We start from the raw sequence: 18,374 nt of genomic DNA, 5'->3' as shown, positions 1-18,374 counted from the left end.
CGAGTTGTATTTGTAGATTTAGCCCAAATTCCCAATACTGCATTTTTCACCAACCTTCTAACCCTGCTCACCGCGCGGCGTTGAGGATGCTTCCCGTACCTCCGTAACAACCCCAGGTAATCACTAATAACGCTCCCGACAGGCTTTGCCGGAGGAGCATTAGTCCCATTGACTTTCAAAGTCACCTAAGTCATATTTTCAGGAATTTAATTAGTGCAAGAGATCACAAAACTGGCTGAAGTCCTCGATTAAGGAGGGAATATTCATCGATTGCAGGAAGAGGAGGCAGGGTAGATACTGAATCCATCGCTTTTTAAATACATGAAGTGAACGAGCTCAGTTTAGTTTATCCGCACTGTTTAAAAATTCAACTAGGCATTATTCAATGCAACCTACGTTTTTTTATCTACCCAGTCAGTAAGTTTAGGTGTTATTCAGGGAAAATTAATGCGCACATCTAACTTCGCAAGTACTAGGTACAATGGAATTACTACAATATTTATTCCGGCTTTTCACACAGTTCTTCTTTCTGCGTTGTTAAAGAAGGGTCGTTCTCACACTGTGCAGAGTGTGAAACTAATTACGACTACTGAGAATGAGAAATAACTCCACTGACACGAAGCTGGTGTAAATGAATGACAATCAGGCACTTCAAGACTAACACCTGACCTTTGCGCTAACACTGTACCCCGGGGATAACCTATTCAGGCTCCGAAAATCAGCTCACCAGACGTTTTCCACTCAACAAGAACCATGTATATGATATTTTAATGGACACAGCTGTGTCACTCATGTTTCTCATTTTTTCTTTACAGAAATATTAAATATTAAATCCTAATGCAAGGATTGTTCATCTCACCATAGCAGCTACGGACCCCAAATGAAACCAGAACTTCGGTGCGCCGGGTACTGCACAACAAACAAGTGTTCCTGCCTCAGAGGGCTCGTGTCTTACAAAGCAAGAAGCAGCAGAGAAGAAATGAAGGCAGAGAAATGCGGTGGTATTTATCATAAGGCACGAAATCCCATCAGAGATCGAGCCACAAGCTTCCTGCCTCCGGGCTCACTCCTGCCCATTGCTCTCAAGAATTATTAGGCATCATCCTGGAAGTTTACTGGGGAAGTCCACCAGAGATTGCACTTGAGCTGGTCAGGAATGTTCCAAACTAAGCTCTGTGGAAAAAAAAAAAAATAGTTATAAAGACGATTTGTTTTCCAAAGGTTTTCTCTCAGGTGTTTCTCAGGTCAGAGAGCCCTACCCCAAATGCCCAATGGTGAGTGGCAAAGGGCACCCACCGGGGCTGCACCAGCCCCAGCTTCGCTTCTCTGCCACCTGCTTCTTTTCTCCACTGAGAAGTTTTAAAAGGTCTCATTTTTGTCTGTTACAGAAAGGAAAACACCTCTTGAAATGTCAGGAGTTTTTCACAAGCGACACTTTTTTCCCCGACTGGCCCCGTATAGGCAGTTACACTCCTCACAGCCCTCGCGTTGTCCTCTGATGAGAATAGCTGCATTTTGCACCCCACGGTTAATCTGGAGTTGAAGCATCTGGGAAACTGCACCGCTGCAAGTCTTAGCTTCATTTGCCAATTGCATTAATTTGCCATTTGCATTAATGCAGCTAATCTAGCATCTGGGTATGGGAGCCCCTCGCAGCCCCTCACGTAGCACTGATGAAAAGAAGAGCCCTTGCTGTCCTACAGCCAGCTGGGTGCCAGCTCCCTTCAGCGCACACATTTTGGCTTTGATTCTCTTCCTTGAGACTTTAGTTTTCCTCAAAATCTTTATGGAGGGCTATATATACCTAAAAGATGTGTAGGAAATAAATATGGAGTCAACATGTAGGCAATACATGAAATAAACCTGCTTTTCTCAATTCAAGTAGAAAAACTAAGAGACCAAGAAGCAGCAACAGGAAAATAAAAGCACAAATGTAGAGCATGAAGGAGCCTGGAACTCAGAGTAACCTCTTAGGCTGTTTTTTAGCCCAGATCGCTTGTTTCTTGTTTCTGCTATTTGTGAGCCTCTTGTTACATGGATCTCGCCTGCTTTGTGGGGCTCAAAGAAAAAAACCTGGTACCCAAGTACGGTGAGTACTAGAAGCATGAAGCCAGATCTGGCTTACGGATGACTGGCTCAGCCTAAGAAGGGAATAACAAAGCCACTTGAATGACAGCTTGGATCAAGTTCATAATGACCTGGTTTGTACAGGCCAGGTGTTATGTAGATTGGAGCTTGTTATTGTGCAAAATTTTGGCAAGCCTTGCGAAGCAAGAGCCAGTTCCAGCAGAGCTGGGCAGAAAGCCACAGACTACAGGCAGGTCTATCTTCAGCAAGATGGGCAAAGAGGCCGTCTTTTTCTGTAACCGGTACCTTGGGGATGTGAACCAACCTGCCTGCACAGCATCTGGAATAAAGCTTATAAAGGAACAGTTTCAAAACGTGGAATTCCAGGCTTAAAAAGGAAGAGGAAAGCTTGCATAAAAACAGGTCGCCAAGCAAATTGTGTTACAAAATGTCCCTATCAATATATTCCACATTTGTTAGGAAGTCTTTCGTAATACTGTATCAATTTTTATGTTACCTAAAGGTAGTTACTAGAGTAATGTGGATGAAGAGCTATCAAAATTAGGGCTCACCTATGATTTGTTTTCTCACTCTTTACCATTAATATGCACATACTATGATTTGTTACTTAAGCTAGTTGGGCTTAAATTTTATTCTTTCTTTAGATGGCCATTTTTTAGAAAGAGGAAGATGATACCAAAAAAACAAATCAAGGAAAGTACCTTGGGTGCAATTTTTGTAATAATAATTAATGTTGAACTCTCAAGAAATCTGAACGCTTTTCACCAATACTCAGCATTTCCTCCTGTGCCCAAAGTTAATAAAAGGGACTGCACGAATCGGATCAGAGCCAATTAGATGAATTGATCGGGTTTCTGTTTTTTGTTATAGTGAAGATTTTGTAAGCGTGGTGGTAGCGATGTTTTTACACCGTACCACAAAAGCTAGTACAACTTGGGAGAAAAAAAAAAAAAGGAAAAAAGAAAATTTTGAACTATGTAATCTTTACCAGGATATTATAACTGCAAAGAAATGACAGCATTTTCCATACGTGAAGTATGACATTTTTACTGTAGTAGTATCAACTTTCCTACTGAAGTCGATGGCAGCACAGGAAAGAAGCAGAAAGCCGAGCAGCTAATGAATGCCTGCCACAATGGATCTGCAGCCTAAAGGCACAGCTTTAGACAAGTGGCACACACAGGGCAGGCACAAAGTAGGTGTGGTTAGCTGGACTTCAATGCTTCACGGAAAGGTGGGTTATGAGGAGTTTCTTGAATCTCTCATTGCTCCAGAACTTGCACCGAGGTTTAGAAGTTATCTTTAATAGTCTATTATAAGCTGGGATCATGAGAACCTGAAAAAAGAAATTATCCTCTCATCCTTAGGGGCAGTGCCTCAGAAATCAATGCTAATGAACAGACTGCAGCATAAGGAAGCTTGCATTTCCCCTGCTGCACCGATTTTGTGCATTCACAAGGGACACTGCAAGTGCCATCATGTGTAATTAGAAACAGGGAGGGGGAAAAAAGGATATCATTCATTCACACTTCTCATGGTGTCATTTCTTTGTGGCAGATTTAACAGAGATTAAACAGGCATTCAGTTTAATACTAGTCCTATTAAGGACCAAACATAATTTATTTTTAATTATGGAGCTATCAAGACACCAGCATAATTGATGGCAGTCCTGTTGTGAACATATCCTTAGATGATGACTTCTTTAGTAACAGAATAAATGCATACAGGCAGGATATTTATCTTTACTAACATTCTAGTTGGAGTATACCCCTGTGAATAGTTACAGCCAGTCTTACGGTTGGGTCCAAACCCACCACACACTAGTCAGTACGATACCCCAAATCCCAGCGGGCAGCCCTGCCCAAACCTGAAATAACTGCCAAACCAGGATTTGGAATCGATCCTCCCTGCGGCGCGGAGTTTGCTGGACATGCAGAGGTTGATCAGCACGCCGGACCCCTCTTCTCCACGAGCCATCTGTCCCTTTCTATTCTTCTCCACCCAAGTTCTGCTCTTTGTGTCCCACAAATGGTGGCAAGTGTTTCCTAAGGGACACATGGCTCCTCTTTCCATGACTTTATTATACACCACGGTTCAAGGCACAGAGAGCGGAGGGTGTAAATTGCAAACCAGACCTAAATATCAGTGGAGAATTAACCCCATTGCATCACCCAGTGGCTCCCAAGCCACTTTATGGAGACTCGCTCTTGCTCATCCCTCCTGTTCCCGCTCCGTACCACAGGGGATTACAGATGTTGCATATTACACAGGGAAAACAAACTAGAGCAATCAAAGGGCTTCTCTGATAATGGGAGTGAAAGTAGAAAATTTCCTCCATGGCTGACTGGTCTTGGCCAGCTTCTTTTGCAGAACCCAAGCGTTTGAGGAGGACTGGAGTCTGCTTTCTGTACCTAGCAAGCACTGTGACAAGCAACAGCCGTGTGGCCAGAGCTGTCCCTTAGCGTTTTACACACTGAAAATCTTTCCAAGAGCAAGTTAACTTCTACAAAAGGGAGGAAAACATTTGAACATTTTACAGTATTCGCACTCCAGAGGAGTGGATTTGCAGAGATCACTGGTTGTTATAAAATAATTGTAATACATTATCATTTAGACTTAGGATCCGATGTCCTACATTCCTTCCACCAAAGGAGAGCATTAATTATTTGCATCCAGATCCTTTTGGGACATACCCTCTTGTCTGCACGTCTGCTAACACAACTGTATCTGCACTGGTGCATGATGATCAGAAAACACTACCCGCCCTCATACAGACTTGATCTCTACAAGGGCTTTTTTCATTGTCACCAACCCTGGAATCATTTGTCCTGTTCAAATTTCAAGATCATCTTGAGTGTCCTTTTTGAGAATGCAGGATCAGACCTTTTGATGCCGTTGATGGGTCGAAGAAGGAGGAATATTTATCAAATAAATAATCACTACAAATTATAGCACAGACCAGAACTACTGCAAAAGACCAATTATCTTCTTGGCTAGAGCCCCTGGAGTTTAAAAATGTGATACCCTTGTTAATGTTCAAGGAAACAGGATACCTGTACCGGTGTGTATGAGAGAGTCCTTTGTAAGTACCATGGCGTGCCGGTTAAAGAAAAACATGAGTAGAGTGCAGCACGAAGCAATGCATCTGCCACCTATTCACCAGCCATGGCAGGGCAAGGATCCCACCTGCCATGCAAAAGAAGAAAAGCTTCAGTGGAGGTACTTCAGAAGCTATTAACCTTTCCTGATTGGAGTCTTGCTTTACAGAAAGAGCAGCAAGTATCTACTCGAAGAAGGGCTTTTCCTGCAAATAGTAACCGGCAATAATGTAGCAGCTGGGGAACATGTCAAGTATTAAGGTTTTTGTGTCCTGAGACACTACTTACTTAGTAACAAAGGTAATAAGAGATGAAGAAGGCGGATGCTAGTGACTAATTATTAGATTTGAAATCTATCGATGACTATGGAGCAGAAAACTAAAATAGAAAAGATATTTTCTTATCGTTTTGGTTTTGCTTTGGGTTTTTTTTTTTCTTTTTTAGTGCTTCTGTCCCGCTGCTTTAATTAAATGTTGAATACAAGGTAAGGGATTTGCTCAACACAATCAATAATGGCATTCTGATGCTGATGTTAAATTGACTTGCTATTTTTAACATGCTGCTTAGTTATTGCCTATCATCCTTAGTCACGCCTTGGGGCTCTGCAGATACGCACCATCGTAGGAGATTCCCAAGAAGGGCTTTGCCTCAAGGAGGGTGAATCCTGGCACATGCTTCTGAGCATCCATGCAAGAGATTAAGGGTACCTCCAAACACGTCAGTGGTGGTAAGAAGTTTTTGCATGTAGACAGATGTCTGCAGAAATCTGGTTTGCCCCAGCCACACTCATCATGAACAGCTTTCACTCACTGCCATACTTTACTGGATTTGGCTGTCTTTATCTTGTGAATATTTTACAAAGTCAGTACACGTAAGTATTTCTAACAGTAGAAAAAAATCTGCCTTAGTAATACTACAGAATACCTTGCTACAATTTATTATTTAAATGAACTGTTATTAAATTCTCTGTCATCATGAAATAGGAAAGTTTTCACACTATAGATGGCTGCAATTTTTAAGGAAAAAAAAAAAAAAGTATGTAAAATTCCAGAACAGAAATAGGATGAAAGAATGAAGAGAAATTCAGTCAACAGCTTAATATTCAGCCACGTTTTTCAGAAGAGTTCTCCGATTTCTCTTGCGCTACAAAGCAGGCATCACTTTTTGCCTAAAGAACCACAGACAAGAGGGATGTTCACCTCAGCTAAAAGCCTTCCCTTCACACCAGGTCTCTCTCCTTCTCCAGGGGCTCCCTGTTTAGTGCCTAAACATCCCAGTGCTCTTCAGAATTTGTACGCGCCTTGTATACCTTTGCAAATCATTTAGGAATGCCTGAGTATATGTCCTGTCTGTCTATACACACAAACACAATAAACGCATTATACACAATTTTCCATCACCTTACCAGCCTGTTCAAGAAAAGCCACAAAACAAGTTTGAAACTATTTTTGTTGCATTTTTTTAAAGAAGATTTAAACATTTTAAAATCATCCCCTACTTTTTTCTTCTTCTTCTTCATTTAAGGGTGCTAGTGAATTTGTCTGATGCTTCCAGGTGTTTAGGTTCATTTCTCCTGAAGGGTTGCTTACTATGCACATCACTTTCCTACCCAGGCTGGCCTGCCAGAGAAACGTATTACAGCTCACGCGCCTGTATTTGCAGCCTCCTAACAACATTTAGGAATTAGCCCAGTGTATCTGCTCCTCTCTTCTCTGCCACATTTCTCTTGTTAAGGCTCCAGACCGGTGTCATTTCACAAATCAGGTAATCTGTGAAGCAAGTCATTGACACGTTCTCCCACGTTCATAATTCGGGAAGCCACCCTGTGCAGCACACCCAGGAGCATCAGCAGGAGGGGGAGTAACGGACCCAAACCTTTCTAAAGCCAATGATCTTGTGCTGTTACGTGCCTTAATATTACTAACTGATTAAGGCAACGTTTACTAACTTTAAATGTGTTTTCCTCCCTCTGAAATCCTCATCTAGTTATTTCTTTCTCTGCTGTGTAGTGATTTATTTTCCACTCTGGATGCATATAAAAGAAGCTGAAACAGTTTACTTGAACCATGGTCTTACTAACTGCCAAGTTTCATGGTTGAGCGACATTTCTGTATTTTTTTTTTTAACAAAAATACTTTTTAAAAGACACTTTGTAGTCCTAGGACCTACATACATATGCGGAAATACCCCTTCTTTCCCTATAGCCTTGGCTTTCAGCACCGTATCAGGTGTATTTACTAAGCAATGTGGTGGGTTTTTTCAGATGCCAAGAAACAATACAACTATTTTAGGCAAAGTCTCATTGCTTCCTAAGGACATAACTAACTGCTGCTGGAACTCTCTGAACTTTATATTAGTCTATGTTGAAGCGCTGCAGGATTAGTTATAATTAACTGTCATCATGTCATTTTTCTCCCAACCACTCAGATTAAAAAAAAAAAAAAAAAACAAAAAAAAAACCCCTAGCAGCAACCATGATTAAAATGTCTCTATTTGTTTCCTATCCCAAACTTCATTTTTAACTCACAGAGCTCACAAGCTCTTCTCCACGCATCCCTCAGCTTTCACACAGATACTTGTGCCTTATCTACCACACATAAAAATAAGCATTTTTAACAGCAGCTAAAGAGTTAGTTGTACAGAAGGTGTACGAAGCTTAAGACAAATATTTAAATTAAATAAGTGCTTCCTTACTAAACCATTTACACTCCCTGGTGTAATAGTTTTGTGGATACCTATTGCTGATTTATTCATTTATATGACTTCAAGGAGCCTGTTAAAGCCTGTAGGCACACATTCAAAAATAATTTAAAAGGACATGAATTCATCAGTGAGCCAATGACGACTAATGGTAATTCACTAGTTAAACCTGTGCCAACTAAAAATAACATAGAACTACCTACAACTCTGGTTTCTCATAGTTTACGGTAGGTCTATAAGCTCTGCAACATCATCTTGAAAGTCAACAGAACTCGTATCTCCCACCTATGTGATAGGTGATAGCTTTCACCTAACGTATCGCCTATGATATGATAGCTTTCAGAATACAAAGCCCCTGCTGACAACAGTTAATATAAAAATATCCTTGAACCAAGTGACTGTGAGTGATCACTAAATATGAAGAGATAAAAAGTTGTCACTTTTGCGGAGGTCATCCCAAAACCTTAATATTTACAATTCTTATGTGAATAGATTTCATTTAATCAGGGGGGGAAATGGCTGGAGTTGCAAAAATTAATGCAATATTAATTAAAGTAAGCCATATTTTCTTTGAGAATAATCTACTTCCAGTTAAAAATCATGCTCTAACATTCCTAATTCAGTGACTCTGGGGAATTAGGAGAAGAATGGGCACGTAGGAAGGCAGGGCTCTCATACTCTCCTTGAATAGTATCTCCATTGCCACCAGCAAACACAGAATACTGGACAAACCACTGGTCTGATCCAGTAAGACATCTCTTATGTTGTGTTAAGAACCAGGAACTACAAGCAGATACTATCCCAAGTGAAAAAGATTTATACCTCTTTCAAAGGTCCAAACTGATGGAGATTTTTCTCCCGCTCCTTCTTTGGCCCACTCTCCCATCTATTAAAGAAAAAAAAAGCTTTCATAATAAAGACTGTGGTGTCTTCAGCGTCATCCATTTTCTTGAACTATGTCTAGAGCCCCCACTGTAGGAAGCTGCCATACCTCACGGGAGCAACTGTTGCTGCTTTTTATAAAAATGCTGCAGCAAGTCAGAGGAAATAGCAGAAGAGTCCTAACACACCGGTTTCATGTCACTCTCAGCTGTAGCCGATAACTGAAACACTCTGTCTCAGGTGTAAGGATTTCACTAGCTTGTCTGGGAGGAAGCTTCTACCAAAGTTAAGGTTTTATTTGGCAAAACGGGCAGGTAAGCCATGCCATACACAGGCAACTTCATTTCTTTGTGGTCAGGTCTGGGAAATGGCTTCAGTCCCTCTCCCATTTACCCAGCACAAGCCTCTCTTCACCAGTCTGAAGGGCAAAGCAGTCGCTTTCTGCAGCCACTCTCCGACTTTCTAGAACTCATTACTAAGAAAATTTACACAACTAGAAGATGATTTCAGCAATATTTAATACAAGCTTCAATACAGAAATATTTTAACTGGATGTCAAGAAATGGGGAAATGATACTTTTACTCACCTTTTCGTCTGTACTTCTGCATTTACGCTTACTGAGTAGACGAGGTACTATACCTCATTGATTGGTAATCTGCTGTTCTGTAGCTAAATGACATTTCCAACACACACGTTAAGGTAGTTTCTGAACAAAGACCCACCAGACCAAAGTATAGCTGCATACGTTGCCCTTTACACGAGATAGATAAATGTGCTTAAATCCACGTGCACTTCCAGGACATGGAAAGGTGTAGCGCAGCTCTAACACCGTGTCCTTCGGTGGATTACCAGCAGTGGACCCGAACCCAGCATTTTAAAGGAGAAACATCTAGAACCTGCCTCGTGCTCAAACCAAAGCTGTAAAAAGCTTTATCTATCAAGAAAGAGAGTACAACAGGGTCAATACTACAGTTCACTCAAACATGAACAAGAGAAACTTTACTGTATCATTAAATCTCAGTAGCAACCGATGAGGAATTTCATACCTGGAATAAAGTAATTGCTCATAAAAGTCACCAAAGGGAAGCTGACATGGTGGATTGTTCCCAGCTGCTGTGGAGAAGTAATGACTTCCTTTACCATGTCAGACATTTTCTGTAGATGACCGCATGCCTCCACGACTCCCTTAGACTTATGCCTGATCTTCAGAAATCCTTCCGTACTCATTGGCAGATCAAAAACCACTCTGTATGTTTTGAGGTATTGATGTAGTTTAAAAAAAAAAAAATGTTCCTTGATAACTACTTTTCCCATCTAACACTTCAGGTTGCCACCAGTTGTAGAAAGCTGGGCTCCAGACTTGTTTTTATACCTTCAAATACTCCCAATTGCCAGATGAGTTTTAGAGCAGCCTCCCCCATTCTGTGTTTCGTGTTGGTCATCTTTGAAATCCTGTAACCAGCTACGGATTGCTGGGGGTCTGACTTGCTTTACCGTGGCAAGGGAGTGAGACAGCAATAGCAAACGAGACACTATACTACTACACTTTGAAACAGGTGAATCACAATAAGCCACCACCTCCTTTTCCACTTTACATTCTTTCTGGATATAATACAAGAGTGTCTAATGAATTCAAAACTTTTTTCTTTTTAGTTTTGTATCTAGAATTACATGAGCCCAAATAAAAATAAATCAGAGGAAACTCAGTGCTTCCCTAACTCCTAAAAAGAGCAGCCTGGCTTAAGTGGATTGAAGTTCTAGAGAAAATCTGAGACTCGCGTGCCGGTTTCATTCTGTCATTCTCAAGGGAAAGCACGGTGAAGAGAAAGGGAATGGGAAGAGGAACTCACAAGCTATTCAGTTTAACTTAATCCCCAGACACTAGCAGAGTTTCATTTGCAGAGCACCAAAAAAGAATTTTTTTCCTGGATCATTAAACGTTAATCTAAATTCATTCATGCTCCTCTTAGCAGGCAGATCAAGTCCATATGATTGCCAGCAAGTGCCCATAATTTGATTGATGTCTTCTCACCCATCTAGAAATCTGAAAAGAATCCTTGTAAATGATTAAGTATTTGATTTCTAGCAGCAAAAGGAATGGAAAAAAAAAAAACCATATGTGTATATAAATGGCAAGCCCACCGGGTTAGGTCCTGAGGTAGCTGGAAGTCTGCTGCCTTTACTGAGCAAAGCAGAACAAAGGTAGTTTTAAAGTTTCATTTGCTCTCACAGCCCCGGTGGCAGTGAGATGGCATTTTGACCCCAGGCACAGTAAATTATTTCCAGATCTGACAAGCACCAGAGAACATTTCACAGCCTGGGATCACTGGAGAACTGGCTGCAGTGGCTAGGACACAGGCTAGGACCTCTGCACACCCAGTGACAAACTCCCTGGGTACCCAGGGAGCCAGAAAAGGACCTTAATAAGGGGCAGGAACCCACCTCTAGGCTTAGAAACAAGGATTTCAGTGTTATATTCATAGTGAAAGCTAAATTCTTAACCGCAGCAGTGACCAAAGAGTGGTCATTCGCTCATTTTGAGGGGTTAGTTGCACCCATGAATTTGAGTAGAAGGGTGACGGTTATTTAACGCAGAGTCTTTTTAAAAGCAAATCAAGAAAAGAAAGAAAACAATGAAGACTAATGAGACAACTTCAGAAGACCACTTTTTCTATAAATGATTTATTAGAAATGAAATAACCTGGAAACCAGGATTCACAGTCTCCCAACCAATCACCCATTTCATGTAAAGCTGCTGTCTTAACCTGCCAAAAGAAATCAAGTGTAAAAATGTAATGAAAGAAATGGCACCTTCCTCTTGGACTTAAAGATAGTGTTTAGCTCTAAAAGTGTAATCTAAAAATAAGCACTGCTGCTCACTAGTCTCATTGTATACTCCGATTCATTCTTCTTCATTTGATAGGAAATAGATCTAATATCCATTTGGCATCCAGTAAATCTGTTAGCCAGTGGAAATTTTAATTTTAATATTTGAAAATTTTGAAAATATTTTTAATTTTAATATTGAGAAAAATATTTCTTTGCAATAAGGAAGCAAAAGACATCTGGCAATTAACTAACACGCACAATCCATGTCTTCTTAGATTGGCCTTATTTCTAGATCGCCAGCATTGCGTATGTCAAACGGCCTCAATCTGAGGCAAAGCAATTGTTAACATGAAACTGAAATAATGTATACTTACAGGAACAGGCAATTTCAACTTCTGTGCCAAAAAGATGAGACAATTAATGGTCTAATTATAACATATTTATAAACCTTGCACTAAATCCCATCTCCTTATGTGAGTAAAAGAGGGACCATCCTCTCAGGTGGTAAATGCCAGACATTTCTTGGTCTGAACATCAATAATTCTGAGAACTCTTTCTTGAACTGATTTCAACAGCATCCGAGGACTTCCCTGCAATGAGTAATAGCTACTACAGATTCAACACAGCTATAATATTCAGAAACCTTCCTTCCCTCTGTGAAAATGTTTCAATGCATGCACTTTCTCCAGAGTTTAAAGTTGAACTGCCAAGCATTTAAGCACTTAATGCTGAAGAAGATTGCATAGTGCACTGGTTAAGGTATATGCATACAAAAATTTAAGTAACAGAAAAGAAACGCTATTAGAAATTTGCAGGTTGCAGGGAAAAATACCCTCCACTTTTTGACAGTGATATTATTACTGTGCCAAAGGTAGGTAGTAGCTCAGACCTGAACGCTGATCCTCAGAGAGCTAACTCTCCTGTTGGCATTCACTTCATAAATAATCCTGCAGAACAACCAGGCACATCTTGTCCCATAAAACCCAAAATGATCCTTCGCATTCAGATCTTTCCAGGCAGGAAAGAATGGAGAGAGGAAACCTCATGTATACCAGGTAGCTTCTCTGCTACTCCTAACTTAGGCATGCATTGCTCATGTGAAACATGCAGGGATGCAGACACAAGGTAGGGCTAAAAATGGGCAGTGTACCTTGCTCTCTGGGAAACTCTCCACCAAAAAACCCTAAATCTTTACTAGCCTGCCTGCATCCTGTTGTCCAGGTAAAAGGAGGAAAAAAAATCACCTTCTGCCTTTCAGACAGTTCTGGAAATGGTTATGGGTGATATGAAAGAGCCTGACTTAGCTCTCTGACAGAGTGCAAATTCAGCTGCTGTCTTCCGCAGGGGAAGAGAGAGGAGGAGATAATGCCACAGCAGGACATTCTTGAAAAACTTCTTCTTTTTGCTCCTATATATGTCACGATTGCACAGATTCTTCTTCTGCAAAGTGTTAGCTCACTAAGACAGGCCAGTCGGCCAAAAAAAAAAAAAAAAAAAAAAAGGAATTATACCTCAGACTTCCTATCACTGTAGTGATCAATAAGAGCTAATAATTAATCAAGGTCTATCATCCCAAAAGTAGACTCGCACTTAGTAAAAGGTTAACTGGAAAATATAGAGCATGCTGTGGCCCAAAAATTCCTTATAGTTAATCAGTTTGTTACATTTCAGACTGTACCATGACAGTCCACAAATCAAGTGAAGGCCAAGGAGACTGAAAATCACGCTGACCTAATCGGAGGCTTCGGCAGTGGCAAAAACTCGACAGTCGCGTCCCAATAAAACAAAAGCAGGATTGGCCAGAAAAGCACTTTCTCAGCTGGAAGCTTGTCTTATGATCACATCCAAGAGAAAACATTAGAAATAGTGATAAGTATTTCTATTCATGTTTTCCTAGAGGGAATTTTTACTTCAGCACTTTACTTGCATGTAAAGTCACGTTGGGGGTGATGGTAACATTTTTCTCTGAAGCACCTCTCTTGTAAAGTGAGCTTTACAAGTGAGTTCAGATACTAAATATTTGTCTACAGGAAAGAAAGGCTTTCCACCATAGTAGACCTACTTTACAGTATAATCTCCATCCAGTAAGGCTGTATTAGATCAAACAGTACTTGGTCTGGCAGTAAACTGATTTTGGTATCATAGCTAGAAATAAACTGGAAGAAATTTTTGCATAGGATCAAATAATATACAAATAATGTCTGTACCTACTTCAAAGATTGAGTTTAAATACTGTCTAAAGTAAAAACAAATTGTTGAGACATGTTTAAGTGCTCTAGCCAGATGAACGACGGTATGCCCAGAACTCCCACTAAATCTATTTTATCCAAAGAGCTGCATGGATAAAACTGAGAGAAAAATATGCTGATAAAACTGACAGAAAAATATGCTGCTAAAACTGATCACATCGGTTGTTTCCCAACACTGACCACTCCTCCTCACTGCATCCTAAAGATGCATCTTGGACGACTAAATTCCTCTTCAATGCTTGCCTTCAGGTACCTGTCCTACTTCAGCACTGACTGCATGTCATTTTTAAACTCATTACAAGGATAATTTAGGAGAGAATTTTGTCTAATTCTGTAAAGTCCCTGGGGACTTCATCAGGAATGCTAAAAGCTTGAATTCCTGGCCCCAAGGTGGGTTTTGTCATCAAAACTTTAGCCACCTGCCAGAGCGGTCAGCAGCTGGTGGCCATCACCCTCGCCTGGGCGGTGCCAGATCAGCTGCCCGGGACCAAGGGCTTCACCCCGGCGAGTGCCCCGGCCACCACCAGCTCGCTGCTCCGGGGCAGGGGGCTGCGATGCCATGCCAGAAAGGGAAAACACAAATCTCTTGAAGTCACAACATTCATTTTGCAAAGCAGAATTATTTGTTCTACCTTCCAGCTCGTTTGGGGAAAGAGTGACTGGGACAGGAATATATAAGGATGAAAATAAGGGCTTTTGGTTATCATCCAGCTTCTGTTGTCATGTTGGGGTATGAACAGAATCTGTGTGCCTGCACCAGAGCACACTGCAACCCCGGGTGCAATTAACGATACTGGGTTTTATTCCTTCAAGGGTAGGCATAAAATAATAGAGAGTACGGGGTTTGCCCACTGATTGCAGCAGCAAACTTCCAGGGTGCAAGGGGGGATCATTAATACTTGCAGCGCACGTGCAGAAAGGAAGAGAATTAACCTTGCCTACACAGCCTTACCTTTGACATCCCCTGAACTTTGAACAGCTCATTTGTCATTCATCTAAGTGGTCTTTCATCACGATTTTCTAGCATAGAATTTTATAATTATTTCCAATTACTGTCTATAATATATGCAACTTCCTGCACTGCAGTTATATTTTACCACAGAACTTTAAAACAAACATCTTAATTTAAAATATACTCTGCCAACTGTATGACAGAGCTACTACGAGATAGCTGTCAAGGAAAAATCAAGCATAAATATTTACCTCATTAGTAACAATAAAAAGATTGTAGTTAGGTAGGCACAATAAAAATTATCTTTAATCCTGTCAACATCCATCTGCTTCAAAAGAACAGAGTCTTCCAATAATTTTAGAGCTACATGCAAAAATACATGGAGCTGAACTTGATACGGAATAACTCCCCTTTTCTGCATAATACCGCAATAGCTCTTCACGATTTGTAGCAACCAGTGAAAGGCATTTAAGAAGCACTACTTGCCAGAAGTACGTTTATTTGCCATTGGACAGCTGAAAATGTTAGGTCTGCAATGGACCTGTTTACTCAAGCTGTGCTGTGTGTTATAATTATGATCATCAGCCCAAAGGACTGCTAAATTAGCACGGCCAATAAAATCGATAAGATCAGGGGTACAAAGAGACTCGGGAAGGAAAGGATCTGCAAAGAAAACTATTTAGTATGACACAGCCGCCCTCTGCTTCTATACTTTGTTGACTCAGCAGCTGTAGTGGACGTTGCTGATTGAGTGTTTGGTGTACACCTTCAGCATAAAGCAATGTGCAATATTAAATGGAAAAGCTCTTGTCTTAGAACAGGCCATGTCAAATCTTGTAAGGTTTAAAGTATTTCCCCCTCGCTTTTTCATGGCCTTGAATATCCAAGGAATACATATAGGAGCTCAGAGAGAAGTGGCATCATTTGTATAGCGGAAGGGCAGAAAAGCATCTTGAGCCATAATGTTTAAACGTGGTAACTAAAATTAGGCAACTGAAGTCCATGAGTTCAGCCAGCTCTACATCCTAAAACTTTTATATTTTGGTCTTAGGGAATGTGCTTTAAAACTTTTCTTTGCAATTAAAAAAAAACCCAAAAGCCAAGCAAAAACCCCACCCTAAACCTAGAATTAAACTGAAAATTTCTTGCCCAGAAGAGAGCAAAGGAGAGAACAACTGCTTTCCTCTTCATTTCTGTAGCGCTGGTGAGCTTCTCCTAATAGCCACCCTCTAACATTAAGGAAAAAGCGTAGCATGTTTCCAAGAAAAGGGCACCAGGGTTTCTCACCTCAACACGCACTCACTAACTCTGATTTCCAACTCCCCAGGAAGTAAAAGAAACTTTTCTGCCAAAGGTCAATGAAAATTTAGTTCCAATGAAATAGTGCAAAACCCCCGTATCAGTCTCCAGTTCTCTCACCTTTATATGACAGACAGAAATGTTTGGGGTTGAAGGGACAGGGCTTAGATACTTCTCGCAGCACAGCCACTAAAGCTAGGTCAATATCTGCCATTAAAAATCATAGAATCATAGAATGCTTTGGAATGGAAGGGACCTTTACAGGCCATCCAGTCCATCCCCCCTGCAATGGGCAGGGACATCTTCAACTCGATCAGGTTGCTCAGAGCCCCGTCCAGCCTGGCCTTGGATGTTTCCAGGGATGGGGCATCTACACCTCTCTCGGCAACCCGTGCCAGTGTTTCACCACCATCATTGTAAAAAATTTCTGCCTTATATCCAGTCTGAATCTACCCTCTTTTAGTTTAAAACCATCACCCCTTGTCCTATTGCAACAGGCCCTGCTAAAAAGTCTGTTCCCATGTTTCTTATAAGCCCCCTTTAAGTACTGAAAGGCTGCAATAAGGTCTCGCTGGAGCCTTCTTTTCTCCAGGCTGAACAACCCCAGCTCTTTCAGCCTTTCCTCATAGCAGAGGTGCTCCAGCCCTCTGATCATTTTTGTGGCCTCCTCTGGACCCGCTCCAACAGGTCCATGTCCTTCCTGTGCTGAGGACCCCAGAGCTGGAGGCAGTGCTCCAAGTGGGGTCTCACCAGAGCAGAGCAGAGCAGAGGGGCAGAATCACCTCCCTCGCCCTGCTGGCCACCCTTCTTTTGATGCAGCCCAGGGTACGGGTGGCCTTCTGGGCTGCGAGCGCACATTGTCGGCTCACGTCCAGCTTTTCATCCACCAGTACCCCAAAGTCCTTCTCCCCAGGGCTGCTCTCAACCCCTTCGTCCCCCAGCCTGTATTGATACCAGGGATTGCCCCAACCCAGGTGCAGGACCCTGCACTTGGCCTTGTTGAACCTCATGAGGTTCACACAGGCCCACTTCTCCAGCTTGTCCAGGTCCCTGGACAAATACCAAAACTGTAACGCAGGGTGGAACTGTTAAGCTTTATCCATGTAGCAGAAATCAGTGGCTCACATGCACCTACCCGTACATGGCTTCTTACGACGTCAGCTTTGGTGTCTTCATGCTATTTTGCTTTTTATTCTATACTTGCTTAAAAAACACTACCTAAACACTGGGTCCAAGAAAAATGGCCTAGTGTAACACAGACTGAAATCAGTCTGCAGCTTTTAAAGTTTGTAACTTATCCATATTTAAATGAATTGTGGCATTTTTACATCTTTTGGGAAATCATGCACAATTAACTGCAGTGATCGAAATCAGCATTTAGAGAATGATATCAATAAATAAGTCCCTCAGAAAAGTATGCTAAAATCGTAAGCAATCTTTCTGGTACCATTTCAGCTCTCATCAGGAAGCAGCAGGAGGCTGGCATCTAGATAATGCTGACCTTCAGTTGTGACTTGGTTTATCTGGATTAGCATTGTTATTTGCTAGAACCTTAAAAAAACAAAGGGCTAATCAATACAAGGTCAAAACAAAAGTGTCACAGATGGCTTTGACCATTCCAAAAAGGTGACATCTGTCACCAAGAGTTACTGCAGGAGCTGGCACGATGCTCCAGTGGCTAACGCTGAGGGCATTTCTGCAGGCAACTTCTGCAGGCAACATCCACAAGCCATTTCTCAGGCATATTTCATGCCCAGTAGTGAACTGGCAGGTCAGATTGATCAACAGAATGAAAAATATGTCAGCAAAAAAAAGAGAAAAACATTCAGCCAAGCAAGGAACAGAGGCTGTATTGCTGGAGAGTTTTGTGAAGGGGCTTATAACCCTTTGATACTCTGTGCTCGTTTCCTGCGGCAGCTCATCTTCACTCCAAACACCGTAACTGAAGCCACAGACAGTCAGGATAGGCACGAGGTTTCAGCTATATAGTGACTCACATCTCAAGCAGCTTACCCATGTACTAATGTTCACTTACGAACTAGGCACTCTGACACAAAGTCTCATCTGCAAATGAAGTGCTCTCATAGTAGACAAAAAGTATACGATACACCTCCCAGATAAAACTGTCAGAAAAATGGAGATGAGTATAATGGTCCACAGGGGATTTTTTTTTTCCCCAAGCCATAGGGATCATCATTCTTATATTTGTTCCATGAAGCCTTGTTATGAGCATAAACGATCTTGCTCGTGCGAATCTCTTGCAGGGGTGGGGTAAG

At 41.4% G+C, this 18,374-nt stretch overlaps 1 protein-coding gene across 2 annotated transcripts in view; it reads right to left on the bottom strand.

The window, feature by feature from the left end:
- THSD7B (thrombospondin type 1 domain containing 7B) overlaps window positions 1-18,374 on the bottom strand; it is a 540,474-nt gene that overhangs the window by 331,425 nt on the left and 190,675 nt on the right. The window lies entirely within an intron of this gene.

The sequence above is a fragment of the Nipponia nippon genome, unplaced genomic scaffold, assembly GCF_047370975.1.
Source record: "Nipponia nippon isolate SJK-2023a ecotype South Korea unplaced genomic scaffold, ASM4737097v1 scaffold_5, whole genome shotgun sequence".
Lineage (NCBI taxonomy): Eukaryota > Metazoa > Chordata > Aves > Pelecaniformes > Threskiornithidae > Nipponia > Nipponia nippon.
Note: the sequence above shows the minus strand (reverse complement) of the source record. Positions and strands in the feature narration are given on the sequence as shown.